This window comes from Medicago sativa, chromosome 5 (assembly GCF_051527215.1).
Source record: "Medicago sativa cultivar Bolivia chromosome 5, Bolivia_mono, whole genome shotgun sequence".
NCBI lineage: Eukaryota > Viridiplantae > Streptophyta > Magnoliopsida > Fabales > Fabaceae > Medicago > Medicago sativa.
Window position 1 is genome coordinate 8910391 of NC_140753.1, and position 13062 is coordinate 8923452.

Genomic DNA, 13062 nt, shown 5'->3' on the forward strand with positions numbered 1-13062 from the left:
AATGCCTTGATATTTTCGGTAAATATATGGTGTGTAATATACTTGTGTGATTGTTCAAAACCCACTACAATGATAGGTTTCCCTCATGATCCATTAGTATTAGAGTCGATGATTTGACTAAAAAGTGTATGTGGATGAATAAACTTCCTCCATTTGAGGGAGAGTTTACACAGATGAGGGAGAGTTTACTTAAGTGGAGATTGTTGGTGTTTCAAGTGTGAGTTAAAAGTCTCGCATTGAATTGAAAAATAGATGTCGATATATAAATGTGTTATTCAAATCACTTGTGTGTGGTTGCTTGTAATCCAAAACCCAACCACACAAGCAGTGTTGAAGCACTTATATACCATATGGCCTTCACCTTGAATCAACATGCAGACATTTAGGTGTGTGTAACTTATTTAATGTTCAACAAAACAATAATGCAACTGTACATTTTAGTTACTACATCATCATAATTATACCGTATCATAATCATTAAAATATATTTTGAAGTAAATGCATAAAACTTGCTTGGATTTCTTGTACTTGTTTCTATGTTCAAGTGCTTTCATTTATTACAAGGTTTCTCAAATCCCAGCCACAAAAATGCATTCATTCTGTTTTATAGTTTGTTGAGTATCACTTTTCTTAAAGTATCAATCTATAGTTCTGTTTTGTAATTTTTTGAATTAAAAAATTGTGCATTTGAGTATTCTATTCTTTTCTTTATATATATGTCATACCACTTTCTTTAAATATTTAGATAGATTTTATTATGATAGCTGTTAATTTGTTAGTTATTAGAGTGCAACGAATATTTTAATTTCTGTTATGTTTAGCTTGTATAAGTAGAATTGGTTAATGAACTAATACACAAGAAGAATAAGAAAGAAAGCTAAATAGTTTTTTTTGGACAAGGAAAGTTAGTTTGTGAGTAATTTTGCTTCTTTTTTTTTTTTTAAAGAGCAAATTTATTAAAGCAAGTCTGTACAAGACGCACTCGGCTGCAAACCACAAAAGAAATGACATACAATGGTTTCGTATATAGGCGGACACACCCCAAGACCAAAACAAACCCCAAGGATGAAAACCAACTCATACATAGTCAAACACAAAAGGCTAAAACAGAACCGTTGTTGGCTCATAAAACAAGCGCAGCAGTTTCCCCCAAAACCAGCAGAAAAATAACCTCCACGGCAAGCCTACCCGCCCAGCTGCTCTGCAATTGACAGCAACATCCCCTACGCCCTAAAACAGCAACCCCAAAACAGCCGCAAAACACGAACAGCAGAAACTATCTGATCTCACACACCGAAAAACAGCTACCGCTTCAGCCTGACCTTCCAAAATCCACAATTACTTAGCTAGACTCTCCCTTGGATTCCAACACCACTCATAGTATAAATAAGAAGCAATTTTCATTCTACTTAAACTCCAATACCAATCTCCCAAGCTTTGTTGTTAAAGACCAATCCTTCCTTATCTACCAAATAACCCAAATCGTGGCATGCCAAATTAACCAAACTCCACGCCTTTGTTTTTTAGCAAACACTTCATTTGTCCAACCATTGAGGTGATAAAACAAATTTGGCGGAGATAAAATTGAATTGCAACCAATTCATCACCTTAACCCACACTTTTGAAATCACATCACAATGGATAAAAAAGTGAACCAATGTTTCCTCCATGTCACAAAAAATGCACAGTCTTGACATATCAACATTCAAGAGATGTCTCTTTGCAAGATTTTCTTCCGTTGGGATACAGTCAAGTAGAAGCGTCCAAGAGATAGCCAGAACCTTTGACGGAGTCAAACTCTTCCATAGATACTGGAAAACCACCTCCTCCTCTACACTAACTCCCTCGTCTAACAAAAACAATTTTCCAATAAAGTATAACAAGATTTTCCCAAAAAAAAACTCCACCCTCTTCCGGCTTCCACTTCCACGAATCCACTTCCAAAAAAAAAAGACTTTCTTCATGATTAGTAGTATTAGATATGATAAGATATTAAATCAAATAAAATAAGATACAATTATAACTTTTTCTTCTTGATTAATACTTTTTAATGGGATTACATCTTTTTTTTACACAAACTAGATTGCATTTTTTTTCTTCCTGAATAAACACAAGAATCTATGAAGGGAGAAATGAAAAACATAAGAAAAATCAAGAACAATGATCATTGTAGGTGTTTATTTTTGGTGTTCCGTCTATATACAGCGCCTTTGTAGTCTCTGATTCACTAATCTCTGCTCTTCTTGAGTAGGGATCTAGTTTTTAATCAAATTTTCCGTTAAAAAAAATGATCATTGTTGGTCAAATGAGCCCATCAAATAGTGTCACTTTTTGTAGTGAAACTATGGCAACAAATATAATTTTTATCATTTAGCTCCTCTTTGTGTTTTTGACATAATTAATTGTTCATGAATGTAAAGCCATCAATGTGGCACTTCAAACATTTAAATTGATGTAGAACAGTAGAAGCAATGAAAACTTGAATCGAGTAGTTTGAGCTTAGCTCTCAACCATTGAATATACATTCACAGCAATACAACGTTGATTCTCTAATTTCAAGTCTCTTAAAAATGAGACTTGAATTGAATAGTTGGACCTTAGGTTCTCAACCATTGAAATGAATAATAAGGCAATTCGTAACCTATGTATATACATAATCAAATTTACATACACAAAGGGAAAGATGAAAATCACAACACTTATGTTTACACTTAGCTTTAACGAAATTTAATAGCTTCATCAAAGTTAATAAAACTTGGCAAGTAATCACTTATTGTGCACTCTATATATTCACAAAGATTCATTGGCCAACGATTGCTCCATCGCTTTCCAAAACTTCAGCTCTACGGCAAGATTCAGAATGCACTGATTTCTGTTCTACATGGTTCTTCATATCACTGCAAAATCAACATAACTATTAAAGAATAAGTATGCATATATTAGCCAAAAAAAAATGACTCTGTTTTGAAATGAATAAGTATATCTATGCATAGTTTAGTAAAAGAATAATTCATAAAATAGAATATCGAAATTCTCTAGGTAGTGTAGAATTCTAATTGTAACACACCTGCAGCGTGGTATTCTACATTCCGAGTCTTTGCAATTCCTGGAGTGAGAAGTTAGTATAAACCATATCTTTTTACAATGCTGGCAGCCCTCATTTAATTGAATTTTGCACTTACTGGCATGATAGAACAACTTCTTGATTTGAGAACAGTTTGGATGAGAGCATGGCTCAGCATTACTTGCCCGGCGGCGGCATTGAGATGCATGCTTCAAAACGTTCAGCAGTTTCACCATCTGTGTGTAAGTCAATAAGTATGATCAACAATCTAGCTTAGGACAAATGTGTGAGGAAAACAAAAAAGCGAGAAAATTAAATTCATACATTTCTTCATTTGACTCCTGGTTCTCAGATTGACATACTTGTGTTGAACAGTTTTGAGTTAACTGGTGTTCATTTTGAGTCATCGCATTAGGATTGTGTAGATGGTAGAGAATCATCATAGAGGAATACTTGGCACGACGGAGTGTGTCAAACTGAAACTGAGACTTCTGGCAGAAGATCAAAAAGTTGTCCCTATTTCCAAACAATCTACTCTCAAGGACAATATCATTATGTTTAGTGTTGGAGGGGATATCATCAACAACGGCCTGAAAACGTTACACAATTATACGAAATCACTAATGATGAAACAATCATATGAAATGAAAAACTTCAGGTTTAGGTTGTTACCTGACAAAGTGTATGCACCTCACCATTCTTTGAAGTGTGTTGATCATAACTATGGCATCTGAAATACTTAAAGTGAAAGTCAATGACAAAAGCCCTTTTTATTTCATTCAATGCTAAAAACAGTTCAATGTGTATTCAAGTTATCATACCTTTCACACTCCTGAAATTTCTTGCATTTGGTGTAAAACCATCGCTTCCCAGACACTATCACTTCACGGCAGTGCAAGCATGAATATTGCAAGTGAGCTATGAGGAAGTTTTCCCTGGTAGGCAATATATTTTGGCCAACCTAATAGAAGTTAGGGGGAAAAAGAAAAGGAAGAAAGATCAGATTACACATGTACATATTATGAAAATAACTTAAACTAGTCTATAATAGGAACATAGCAACATTTCATTTACTCAAGTATAAAAGGATATATCCCATTGGATGACAAGATAGACATACTTTTTGCATCTCCAAAGTCTCTTTGGAAGGCTTGGCATGTCCCATGTCCTTTAATGTTCTATTTGACACTTGTTTCAACAACTTCTCATAGTCTCCTACACTCTCTTTTTCGAAGGTCTTGGCTACTTCCATAGCATTACCACACCAGCAGTCTCCTTCAAAGTATGGCAAACGAAAAGCTGTCACCTTGGAGTTCCCTTTTTCAGTAGGAAGAAAGAAATGGTCATGTATGTTGGTTAAACCAACGACAATATTTTCTTCGGTAGCTTTTTTTAGCATCAAAAGATACCTGCATAAACAAACAATATAAAAATAAGGAAAATAGCTCATGAAAATTCAACACACACAGACACATAAAGAGAAACAAAAGACAGACCAGCGGCGTAGCTTATCATTCTTCGGAGTCTTTTGCTCTTCGGGATGGCAATATAGTATATAATCATTCCCTTTCTTTGAAGGAGCACAGGTCCATATGTAGCAAGTTGAGAAACCCCTTTTGTTACAAAAATCAAGGTATCTAATCTGATGATAAGAAATAAAAATAAAGCATAAAAAGAGAGAATGGAAAGATTAAGTGTTCATTTTATTAGTTTTATTGGCATAGAATTAGAGTTTAAAAGAAAAATACCAATATCTCATGGTAAACGAAGGTACGAAGGGCTTCTCCACACTTTGTCCTTCTTTCAGGCCTAAAATACTTGACGGAATCAAGATATGATATGCATACACAAGCGCTGATTGGGACTGCTGCATTCAGAGTCAAATTCCTGGACGTACATTCCAAAAATGCATACATCTGCTCCTTCAATCAGCTTAAACAGAAGAATAACCTGAAATCAAGAGAACTTCTATTAAATGTTCGGAATAATTCAGACATGTTAGAGTATACATCAAGAGACATTTAGTTCAGAAGAAGCAACTGGTGGTATATCCATTTATTCATTGATAAACCACTGAACTTACTCTTGATCTATAAGAGAATTCAGCAGGGTAATTCTCCTCTGGGATGATGTCCAGAAACTGCTTATTCACTTTCAATTGCTTGTTGATAGATAGCACTTTTCTAATTGAAAGACTTTCTGCTGCTAAAACCTGCAATTTTGCAGTAATTCGAGACACGTAAGTAAATAATCTAGAATTTTCAAATCAATATATATTTCGAAGAAAAAGATCAATAATTTTAAGGGAACATGGCAGGATACTAATTTATTACTATTTTCAATTTACATGCTTGCATAAGAATAAGAAAATAAGATATTTGAAGTTTATGTGCATACATGCAGATTTCTCAGTATTACCTCATCAAGATTCTCATTCCCTTCAACTTTTTCCCAGTTTTCTCTCTCTTGCATGAGACGCTCGAAAAGTCTTATCTCTAAGTGGTCACTTAGCACTGTTCTTGGAAAGTCCTTAGCATCAGAATTAGCCGCCTTTGGTAAGGGAACATGCATTCCATTTTCAATTTCTTTTTGGTGGTATACATGACATATATATTCAGCACTGCAGTCTAAATCTGCTTTCTTGTTGTAGAGTGCACAAATTTGATGCTGCCATCTATTGCATTCATCCCACTAGAAGAAAAAACAGTCATAAAGAGTTAGTTTAAATTTCTCTCTATCAAGCTGAATTATATAGTAATTGATATTAAAGACAGACATAATAGAGTAGACATCAAACTTGGTGTAACACTTTAAACTTTAAACTTACTCTTAATCTATAAAAGAATTCAGCAGGGTAATTCTCATCTGGAATGATGTCCAGAAACTGCTTCTTCACTGCCAGTTGGTTGTCAACAGATAACACTTCTCTAATAGAGATACTTTCTGCAACTACAACCTACAGTTTTGGAGTCATGCATGACAAATCAGACAATAATGAATATTCAATTTCTTTTTAAATAACATACTAGGAAGGGACTGAAAAATATCAATAATACTGATAAATTTCAGACTACTATTGATCGGACTGATAGTTATATAAAAGGAATCAATTATCTAACTAATTATTACTGACAGCAATTATTGACATGTGTTGTTGTCGCCCACAGTTGAACTCTGTTAAAAAAAAAAGTGTCAACTTGTATATGGCTTAGAAAGACACAACTTCACAATGCATTAAAATTCCTATGTTATAAACCAAATGCTTAGACAACATGAATTATCATAAAACCAAATGCTTACAAACATGAATTATCATAAATCAAATGCTTAAAAGAAGAGGAAGACCGATGCCTAAACAGATCAATGTATTTAAAAACACAGGAAGGTGGTGTACTAACCTGAACGGATTTGCTTTTTCAGACTTCAAATATGTTTGGTTATTTGATCATGGGTGGACAGATCAATCAAGGAAACAACATCATTTATTTTATTTGAGGATGTGGTTTGCTTCTGTTGATTAGCTTTTGGCTCAGTGAATTTCTTGAGAATCTGTCCCCTCCTGGTTGAATCAAATTCCGTCTTGTTTGTCCTCTACATCAATAGGAATTGGAAGCTGGCTTACGAGGGCATGCATATTGTCATTCGCTCCGATGTCAATTTCCATTGAATTGTTGTCTGTCATACCATGTATTTCAAGATCTTTCCCCTCCTCTGATATCTTTTGAGCAACTGTCCCCTCCTGACTAAATACTACTCTGCCTTGTATGTCCTGTTCAACATCATCATCAATAATAGCTCAGACACAATTCAAGAAACAAACCTTTGAAGCAGCATCGGTAAATAGCAATATTTCCACAATAGGTGCAAATTTCTCGTTCTAAATGATTTCAAAACTGAATAATTTCTTTGAAAACTAAATCACTTTCACTTACATTTTTCTTCTTATCCAATTACGGTTGTACACAATTTCAGAATGATACCGCCAGTCTGTGGAGAATCCTATTTGATAGCTTAATTCTTCAAAACATCTCTTTCGTGGAATGTTTGAGATAACTGATGAAGAATGATTTGGTACTTCGCTCCAATTATTCGCACCAATATGACAACCCTTAGTAAGCATCTTCTCGCTTTATCAGATGCTATTTAAATTCTGAAGCCACAAGAAACAATCAACAAATATAAATTAGAGAAATTACAACAATGTTCTTGATGTGCCATAAACTAATAAAGAGGGAAAACATGATTAACATAAATTTAAACAAGCTCACAATTAAGTGTGCATATATAAATACCAATGTGAACAGCAATCAGAAATCATATAATCAAAGATCAAATGTTTAAGTAGAAAAGTCCATGATTCACTATTTGAATAAATAAACAAAGAAAGTGAAGAAAAAATATGCATACCCTCTTCTTCAAACGTCAATATAAAGCTTCCTGCCACCAAATATGTTGAAATTGGAGACTCCCAGGAAACTATTGGTGAGTTTCATTTTTCTTCTCTGAATTTTAAGGTTTCTCCTCCCACTTTGCGTTTAGTTTCTTAACTTAAATTATAATTCTTCCACGAGGGTAATAAGAAGATTATAAGTGAATAAATGATTGTTTGTAGCAATGGAAGACATTAACAAACAGATTGAGGAGGACCCGCTTCTTGCATTTGAGACGCTTCTTACTGAAGTGCAAAGTTATTCCATTAGAACTTTACTTCAAGAATTGAAGACTTTGATGGACTCATCATCAGACCTTGACCAACTTGTATCTAACCACGAGTCCAGATTGAAGTTGATTTCTCTTTTTCATGGACTGAATCAGCATCAAGGACTCATACCTTCTGATGTGAAGGAGTTTGTTGAGATAGTGCAGAACTTCTTCAATGACAACATTATCAAACAGGACACTTCTCAAAAAGTACCAAGGAAGCACAATCAGAAAGTAACTCTTTACTTTGTTGTGCCCATTCAGTGCATTAGCCATCAACTTCTCCTTCTGAACATCACATTTGTTCACTGCTGATTTCAAATCATCTCTTTGTTTCACAAGATCGTCAATTTGTAAAGAGAGTTTGTGTATCTGCGCATTTGCAGTTGAAGATTCACTGTCAATTTGGGTTTGTGTACTCTTTGCACTCCTAAGCTTGTTCATAAGATCAGCTTTCGAATCAAGAAGTTGGTTGTGCTTCCTAAGTACTTGTTGAGAAGTGTCCTGATTATGTTGACATTGAAGAAATTTTGCACTATCTCAACAAATTCCTTCACATCAGAAGGTAAGAGTCCTCGATGTTGATTCAGTCCATGAAAAAGAGAAATCAACTTCAGTTTGGACTCGTGGTTAGATACAAGATGGTCAAGGTCTGATGATGAGTCCATCAAAGTCTTCAATTCTTGAAGTAAAGTTCTAATGGAATAACTTTGCACTCCAGTAAGAAGCGTCTCAAATGCAAGAAGCGGATCATCCTCAATCTGTTTGTTAATGTCTTCCATTGCTACAAACAATCATTTATTCACTTATAATCTTCTTATTAGTCTAATATAAGAATTATAATTTTGGTCTGATGATGAGTCCATCAAAGTCTTCAATTCTTGAAGTAAAGTTCTAATGGAATAACTTTGCACTCCAGTAAGAAGCGTCTCAAATGCAAGAAGCGAGTCCTCCTCAATCTGTTTGTTAATGTCTTCTATTCCTACAATAAATCATTTATTTACTTATAATCTTCTTATTACTCTCATGGAAGAATTATAATTTAAGTTAAGAAACTAAATGCAAAGTGGTAGGAGAAACCTTAAAATTTAGAGAAGAAAAATAAAACTCACAAATAGTTTCCTGGGAGTCTCCAATTTCAACATATTTGGTGGCAGGAAGCTTTATATTGACATTTGAAGAAGAGGGTATGCATATTTTTTCATCACCAACTTCCTAGCAATTCAAATTAATTAACAAATAAGATCAAATTAATTAACAATTCAGGATGAACATGAGAAAGAAAATCAAAGAAGACAAATCTAATCAAAATAACAGAGCCCCTATTTGAATTTCACTTGACCAGAAAAGTTATATCGTAACATTAAAAAGTAACAACCAATGTTGTTGAATAACAGCTATAACAGCGCTATACCACTAAATCGTGGCCGAATTTTAACAATCATCTATATACCGAATTCCGCTACGCAACAATGTTATAGCACCGCAGTATTTTGTACTAAAAGTGTACTGTATCTAACAACACTCCCATTGTCACAATTAAAATCTTCCTTTCTTTTTTCTTTTTCCTTTTTTTATCCAAAATTAAAAAAGTGTCAAAGATTCTTGGAACCCTTTATCATCATCATTATTATTAATCAACATTCAAAGACTCAAATTCATTAATTCAAAGAAGAAGAAAAAAACGAATTAATTTTATAAAAGAAAACAGAAATTAACAGCAAGAAAGAAGTTATTATAATCAATTCATAACCATAGCAACGTTACAAAACTGTGGATTGAATAATCACTTGATTTAAAAAGAAAACCCACAAAATTTGAATTGAATAAAATTAAAATTAGGGTTTAAGAATTGGGAAAAAGAGAAAATTAGAGATAGAGAAAGAGGAAGAGAGACATACAAGTTACAAGCAACTTGGTGTTGACGCTCTGAGGTTGACACAATTGTTGTTCTTGTTTTCTTAATTAATCTGATAATTATTTCTTCTGAAGTAATCTGATAAGTCAAGTAATTAGTACGTATTTATACATAGCTTTCATTTCAAATGATTAAATTTCTAATCAAAAGTAATCTTACAATCAATTCTTTTGATTAAAATAGTTTATGGCAAAGTAATAAAGTCTGAGAGCTGATAGGTAAACACCCTTACGTGGTGTACCCCTCTCCTACACCCCCCACTTGTCACAATGAAGTATAAAAAAAGCCAGCTCAACAAACAAAAAAAAGAAAGTCTACTCTTTCAAAAAAATTGTCTCTCTCATTCAGCATTCAGTTCTCTTCAACCTTTCTCACTTATCCAACCACCCGTTCATCTCCACCACAACCACCGTCCTCCGCCCTCCGCCGTTTTCAACCTCAAATCTTACCACCACCACCATCGTCGTCACTAACCGTCGTCCTCATTCCGACCCTTAGATCCATCACTGTCGTCACCACCCTCGCTGTCGTCGCTGCCATCCTCACCCTCTCTTCTCGGGATCTATTATATCTCCCTCACACTCCTCCAAAACACAATGACAACAACCTTTTTAAATAAATCCAACAAAAACATTTTCAAAGATGCATACAGAGGTGGGAACGCTGGCAACATAGGCAACAAAAAGAAAGTATTGAGGGAGAAGAGAGAAAAAGAGACAAGGGGTTGAAGAGTGAGAGAGAAAGGAAGAGAAAAACGTGTAACAGAGAGATACTCCCTTCGATTTCAAAATATAAGCAAAATTCACTTTTTAGGTTCATTCATTATTTAACGATGTATGTAGACCACATACATCGTTAAATGAATTAACCTAAAAAGTGAATTTTGCTTATATTTTGAAACGGATGGAGTAGATGTGAGAGTGTTCTATTTTTTGTTTTTAATTTTTTTGTTGGATGAGACAAAAAATTAATGCCACGTGGGCAGGGTAGGAGGTGGATGGAATTATGAGATGTCTGTGTATCTTTTCTCTTTCTTTCTTGGGTAAATATTCATGGACACCCTTTTAATCCATCCACCCTTTACACCACTCCACTGTGGTATTTTTTTTCTTATTCAAACAAAATAATATAAAATATAACTTAAATATCATTAAAAAAAATTAAAAGAAAAACAAAAAAACTAGTTTATGTCTCTTCATCCTTCCACTCTCCTAGCTCTATCACTTCTTCTTTTTCTTTCTTTCAATGAAGTCTACCTCCGCCGCTGCCGGTGTCGGCCTCCTTGCCTTGCATCGTCGACCACCATCCCTCTTTTTGTCCATCTTAGATCTATCAAATTATCTTCTTTGTTTTTTCCTTAAGATTTGTGTGCTTCTTGCTATTTTAAGAGGTTGTCTTTTCTGTTTTTTCTGGGTTCTGGTGGTGGTCGGTGGCGGAGGAGAACGGTGGTGGTAGTCGGTGATGAAGGACGATGGTGATGAAAGGAAAGTAAACGTCAAAGGGGAAAGGTGCAGAAAGAAAGAGGAAGAAAGAAAACATAAAAAAAAGTTGTAGAGGAGAGAGTGAACGGCGGTGATAGGCGGCGCAGGCAGCAGTGAGAGGCGGTGTGTGGTGGTGAGAGAAGAGAGAGAGAGTGATGGGTGGTGGACTGGTTTTGTTGAAAAATTACCGAGGATAGAGAAGAGAGGAAGAGGGTGATAAGATGTTGTATGACAAATTTATCCCTTTGTTTTTGTTAATGGACAAAATTGTCCCTGTCACATGGGGATGTATGGAATGGTGGTATGCCACATAAGGTGGTTTGTCTATCACTACTCTTATTTCTTCGTATACTATGTACAAAGAGAAAACGGATATTGTGAATGTCTTCATTTTACGAAAGGACACAAATACTAATATAATAACTAACATTTTTTTAACAAGATAACAACTAAAATATTAACACTTCTTATTAAACAATAAAAAATAATTACACCGTTGATATATTTAAATTAAATTCTTATAAAAAATGATTTTGATGTTTAATAATATTATAATTTAGAGATTAATTTTAAAATTTATTTAAAACAAAGTAAAAATTGTTTTGTGTTTTTTTAGACGGAATGACAAATATTATCTAAAACTTACACACATAGTTACTACATTACCAAACTGATTCCACTCGACTTTTAAAGCATACAAGTATGCATGATGCTTCTCTTGCTACATGTTCTTTGATACGACGCCTCTATATCCAAGGAAAAAAAATCAAGTTCCTCAATTGATTGGCTTGCAATCATTTCGTCCCTGGTCATTACTGCACCATCAAAACTTGGCTCAAATGGCCTTTGAACTCGATGCAATGTTGATGATAAGTTTTTTGTTCAGTGTATTAAAGATTGTTAGAGCTCTAGAAATCTCTAGCATGCCCTTGGTTTCTCAAATGTTGAACTCTTTTTCAACATGGATCTGATGAGATGGATCAAAAGTGGCTTATCTTTGATTAACTTTGACTCTTTTGTCGCATTAATTCGGTGGTCATGTTGTAATCGTAATTCTTATTGTTTTTCTAATTTTGCAATCCCTTATCATCACCTTACCATGGAGGCACACAACATGACCTCAACCTTCCTCTCCTGCTTCTCTAGTTTCCAGTCGGTAATGCATGACAAGGTATGGGTTAAATGGAACTCCTCAATCAAGTTTACGTTATTCTTAATGTAGATAGGAGCTGCCTTGGTAACCCCGTTAGAGATGGATTACAAGTTTTAATTTGTCACTCTTCTAGGAGAAATAGATCTTAGGTTTCTCAGGGCTCCTTTCAGTATCATCTGAAATTCTTCAAGTCGAGCTTCATGCTATCTACTAAAGGTTCCTTTTAGCTAAGAAGTTGAATCACCATGAGGTGGTATGCTTCATGAATTCTCTTCACTGTGTTGACATCCTCCATGATCAAACCCCAAGATTCTACAAGTTGGCTGTAACTCCCACTTTTTCATAATTATTATTTGAGTGATTTATGGCTTTTTATTAGAATATTATTATTATTATATTTATATTGGTGGAATATATGTTAATAGTTAATAAATAAGTATTATTCTTAAGTGGGGGAGAAATATTGTTATTAGTAGAAATAATTAATTATTAGGGGAAGGAGTAAGTTTGTGGTGAGAAGAGCAATTAGGGAAAGAATAAAGTTTGTAAGTGAGAGAGAAAAATTAGAACGCGTACAACTGAGAAAAGAGGAGAGAAAGAAGAGAAGTCAAAGAGAACCCTAAAGAACGAAGAACGCGGCTGTTGGATTTCAGAAAGATAATCTAAGGTAAGGGTGAGACTAACTCTCATTATTAACAAGTTTTGATTCATAGGAAGTGGTCAATTGTTGTAGGTTTAAGGGATT

General features: G+C 34.4%; 1 long non-coding RNA gene and 2 pseudogenes across 2 annotated transcripts; all 3 read right to left on the reverse strand.

Moving 5' to 3' along the window:
• Positions 1–2479: 2479 nt before the first annotated feature.
• LOC146919757 (putative histone acetyltransferase HAC-like 1) lies at positions 2480–6272 on the reverse strand (annotated as a pseudogene). The gene is made up of 13 exons (XR_015011597.1): positions 6198–6272; positions 5892–6020; positions 5483–5755; positions 5148–5276; positions 4813–5014; positions 4561–4706; positions 4185–4473; positions 3886–4025; positions 3737–3794; positions 3388–3654; positions 3183–3300; positions 3068–3106; positions 2480–2897 (listed from the first exon to the last, which is right to left on the reverse strand). The product of XR_015011597.1 is annotated as a putative histone acetyltransferase HAC-like 1 (transcript).
• A 1451-nt stretch (positions 6273–7723) lies between these two features.
• LOC146919758 (uncharacterized) lies at positions 7724–8687 on the reverse strand (annotated as a pseudogene).
• Positions 8688–8883: 196 nt separating this feature from the next.
• On the reverse strand, positions 8884–9311 carry LOC146919759 (uncharacterized). The gene is made up of 2 exons (XR_015011598.1): positions 9180–9311; positions 8884–8980 (listed from the first exon to the last, which is right to left on the reverse strand). It is a non-coding gene; the product is annotated as an uncharacterized LOC146919759 (long non-coding RNA).
• Between the last annotated feature and the right edge of the window lie 3751 nt (positions 9312–13062).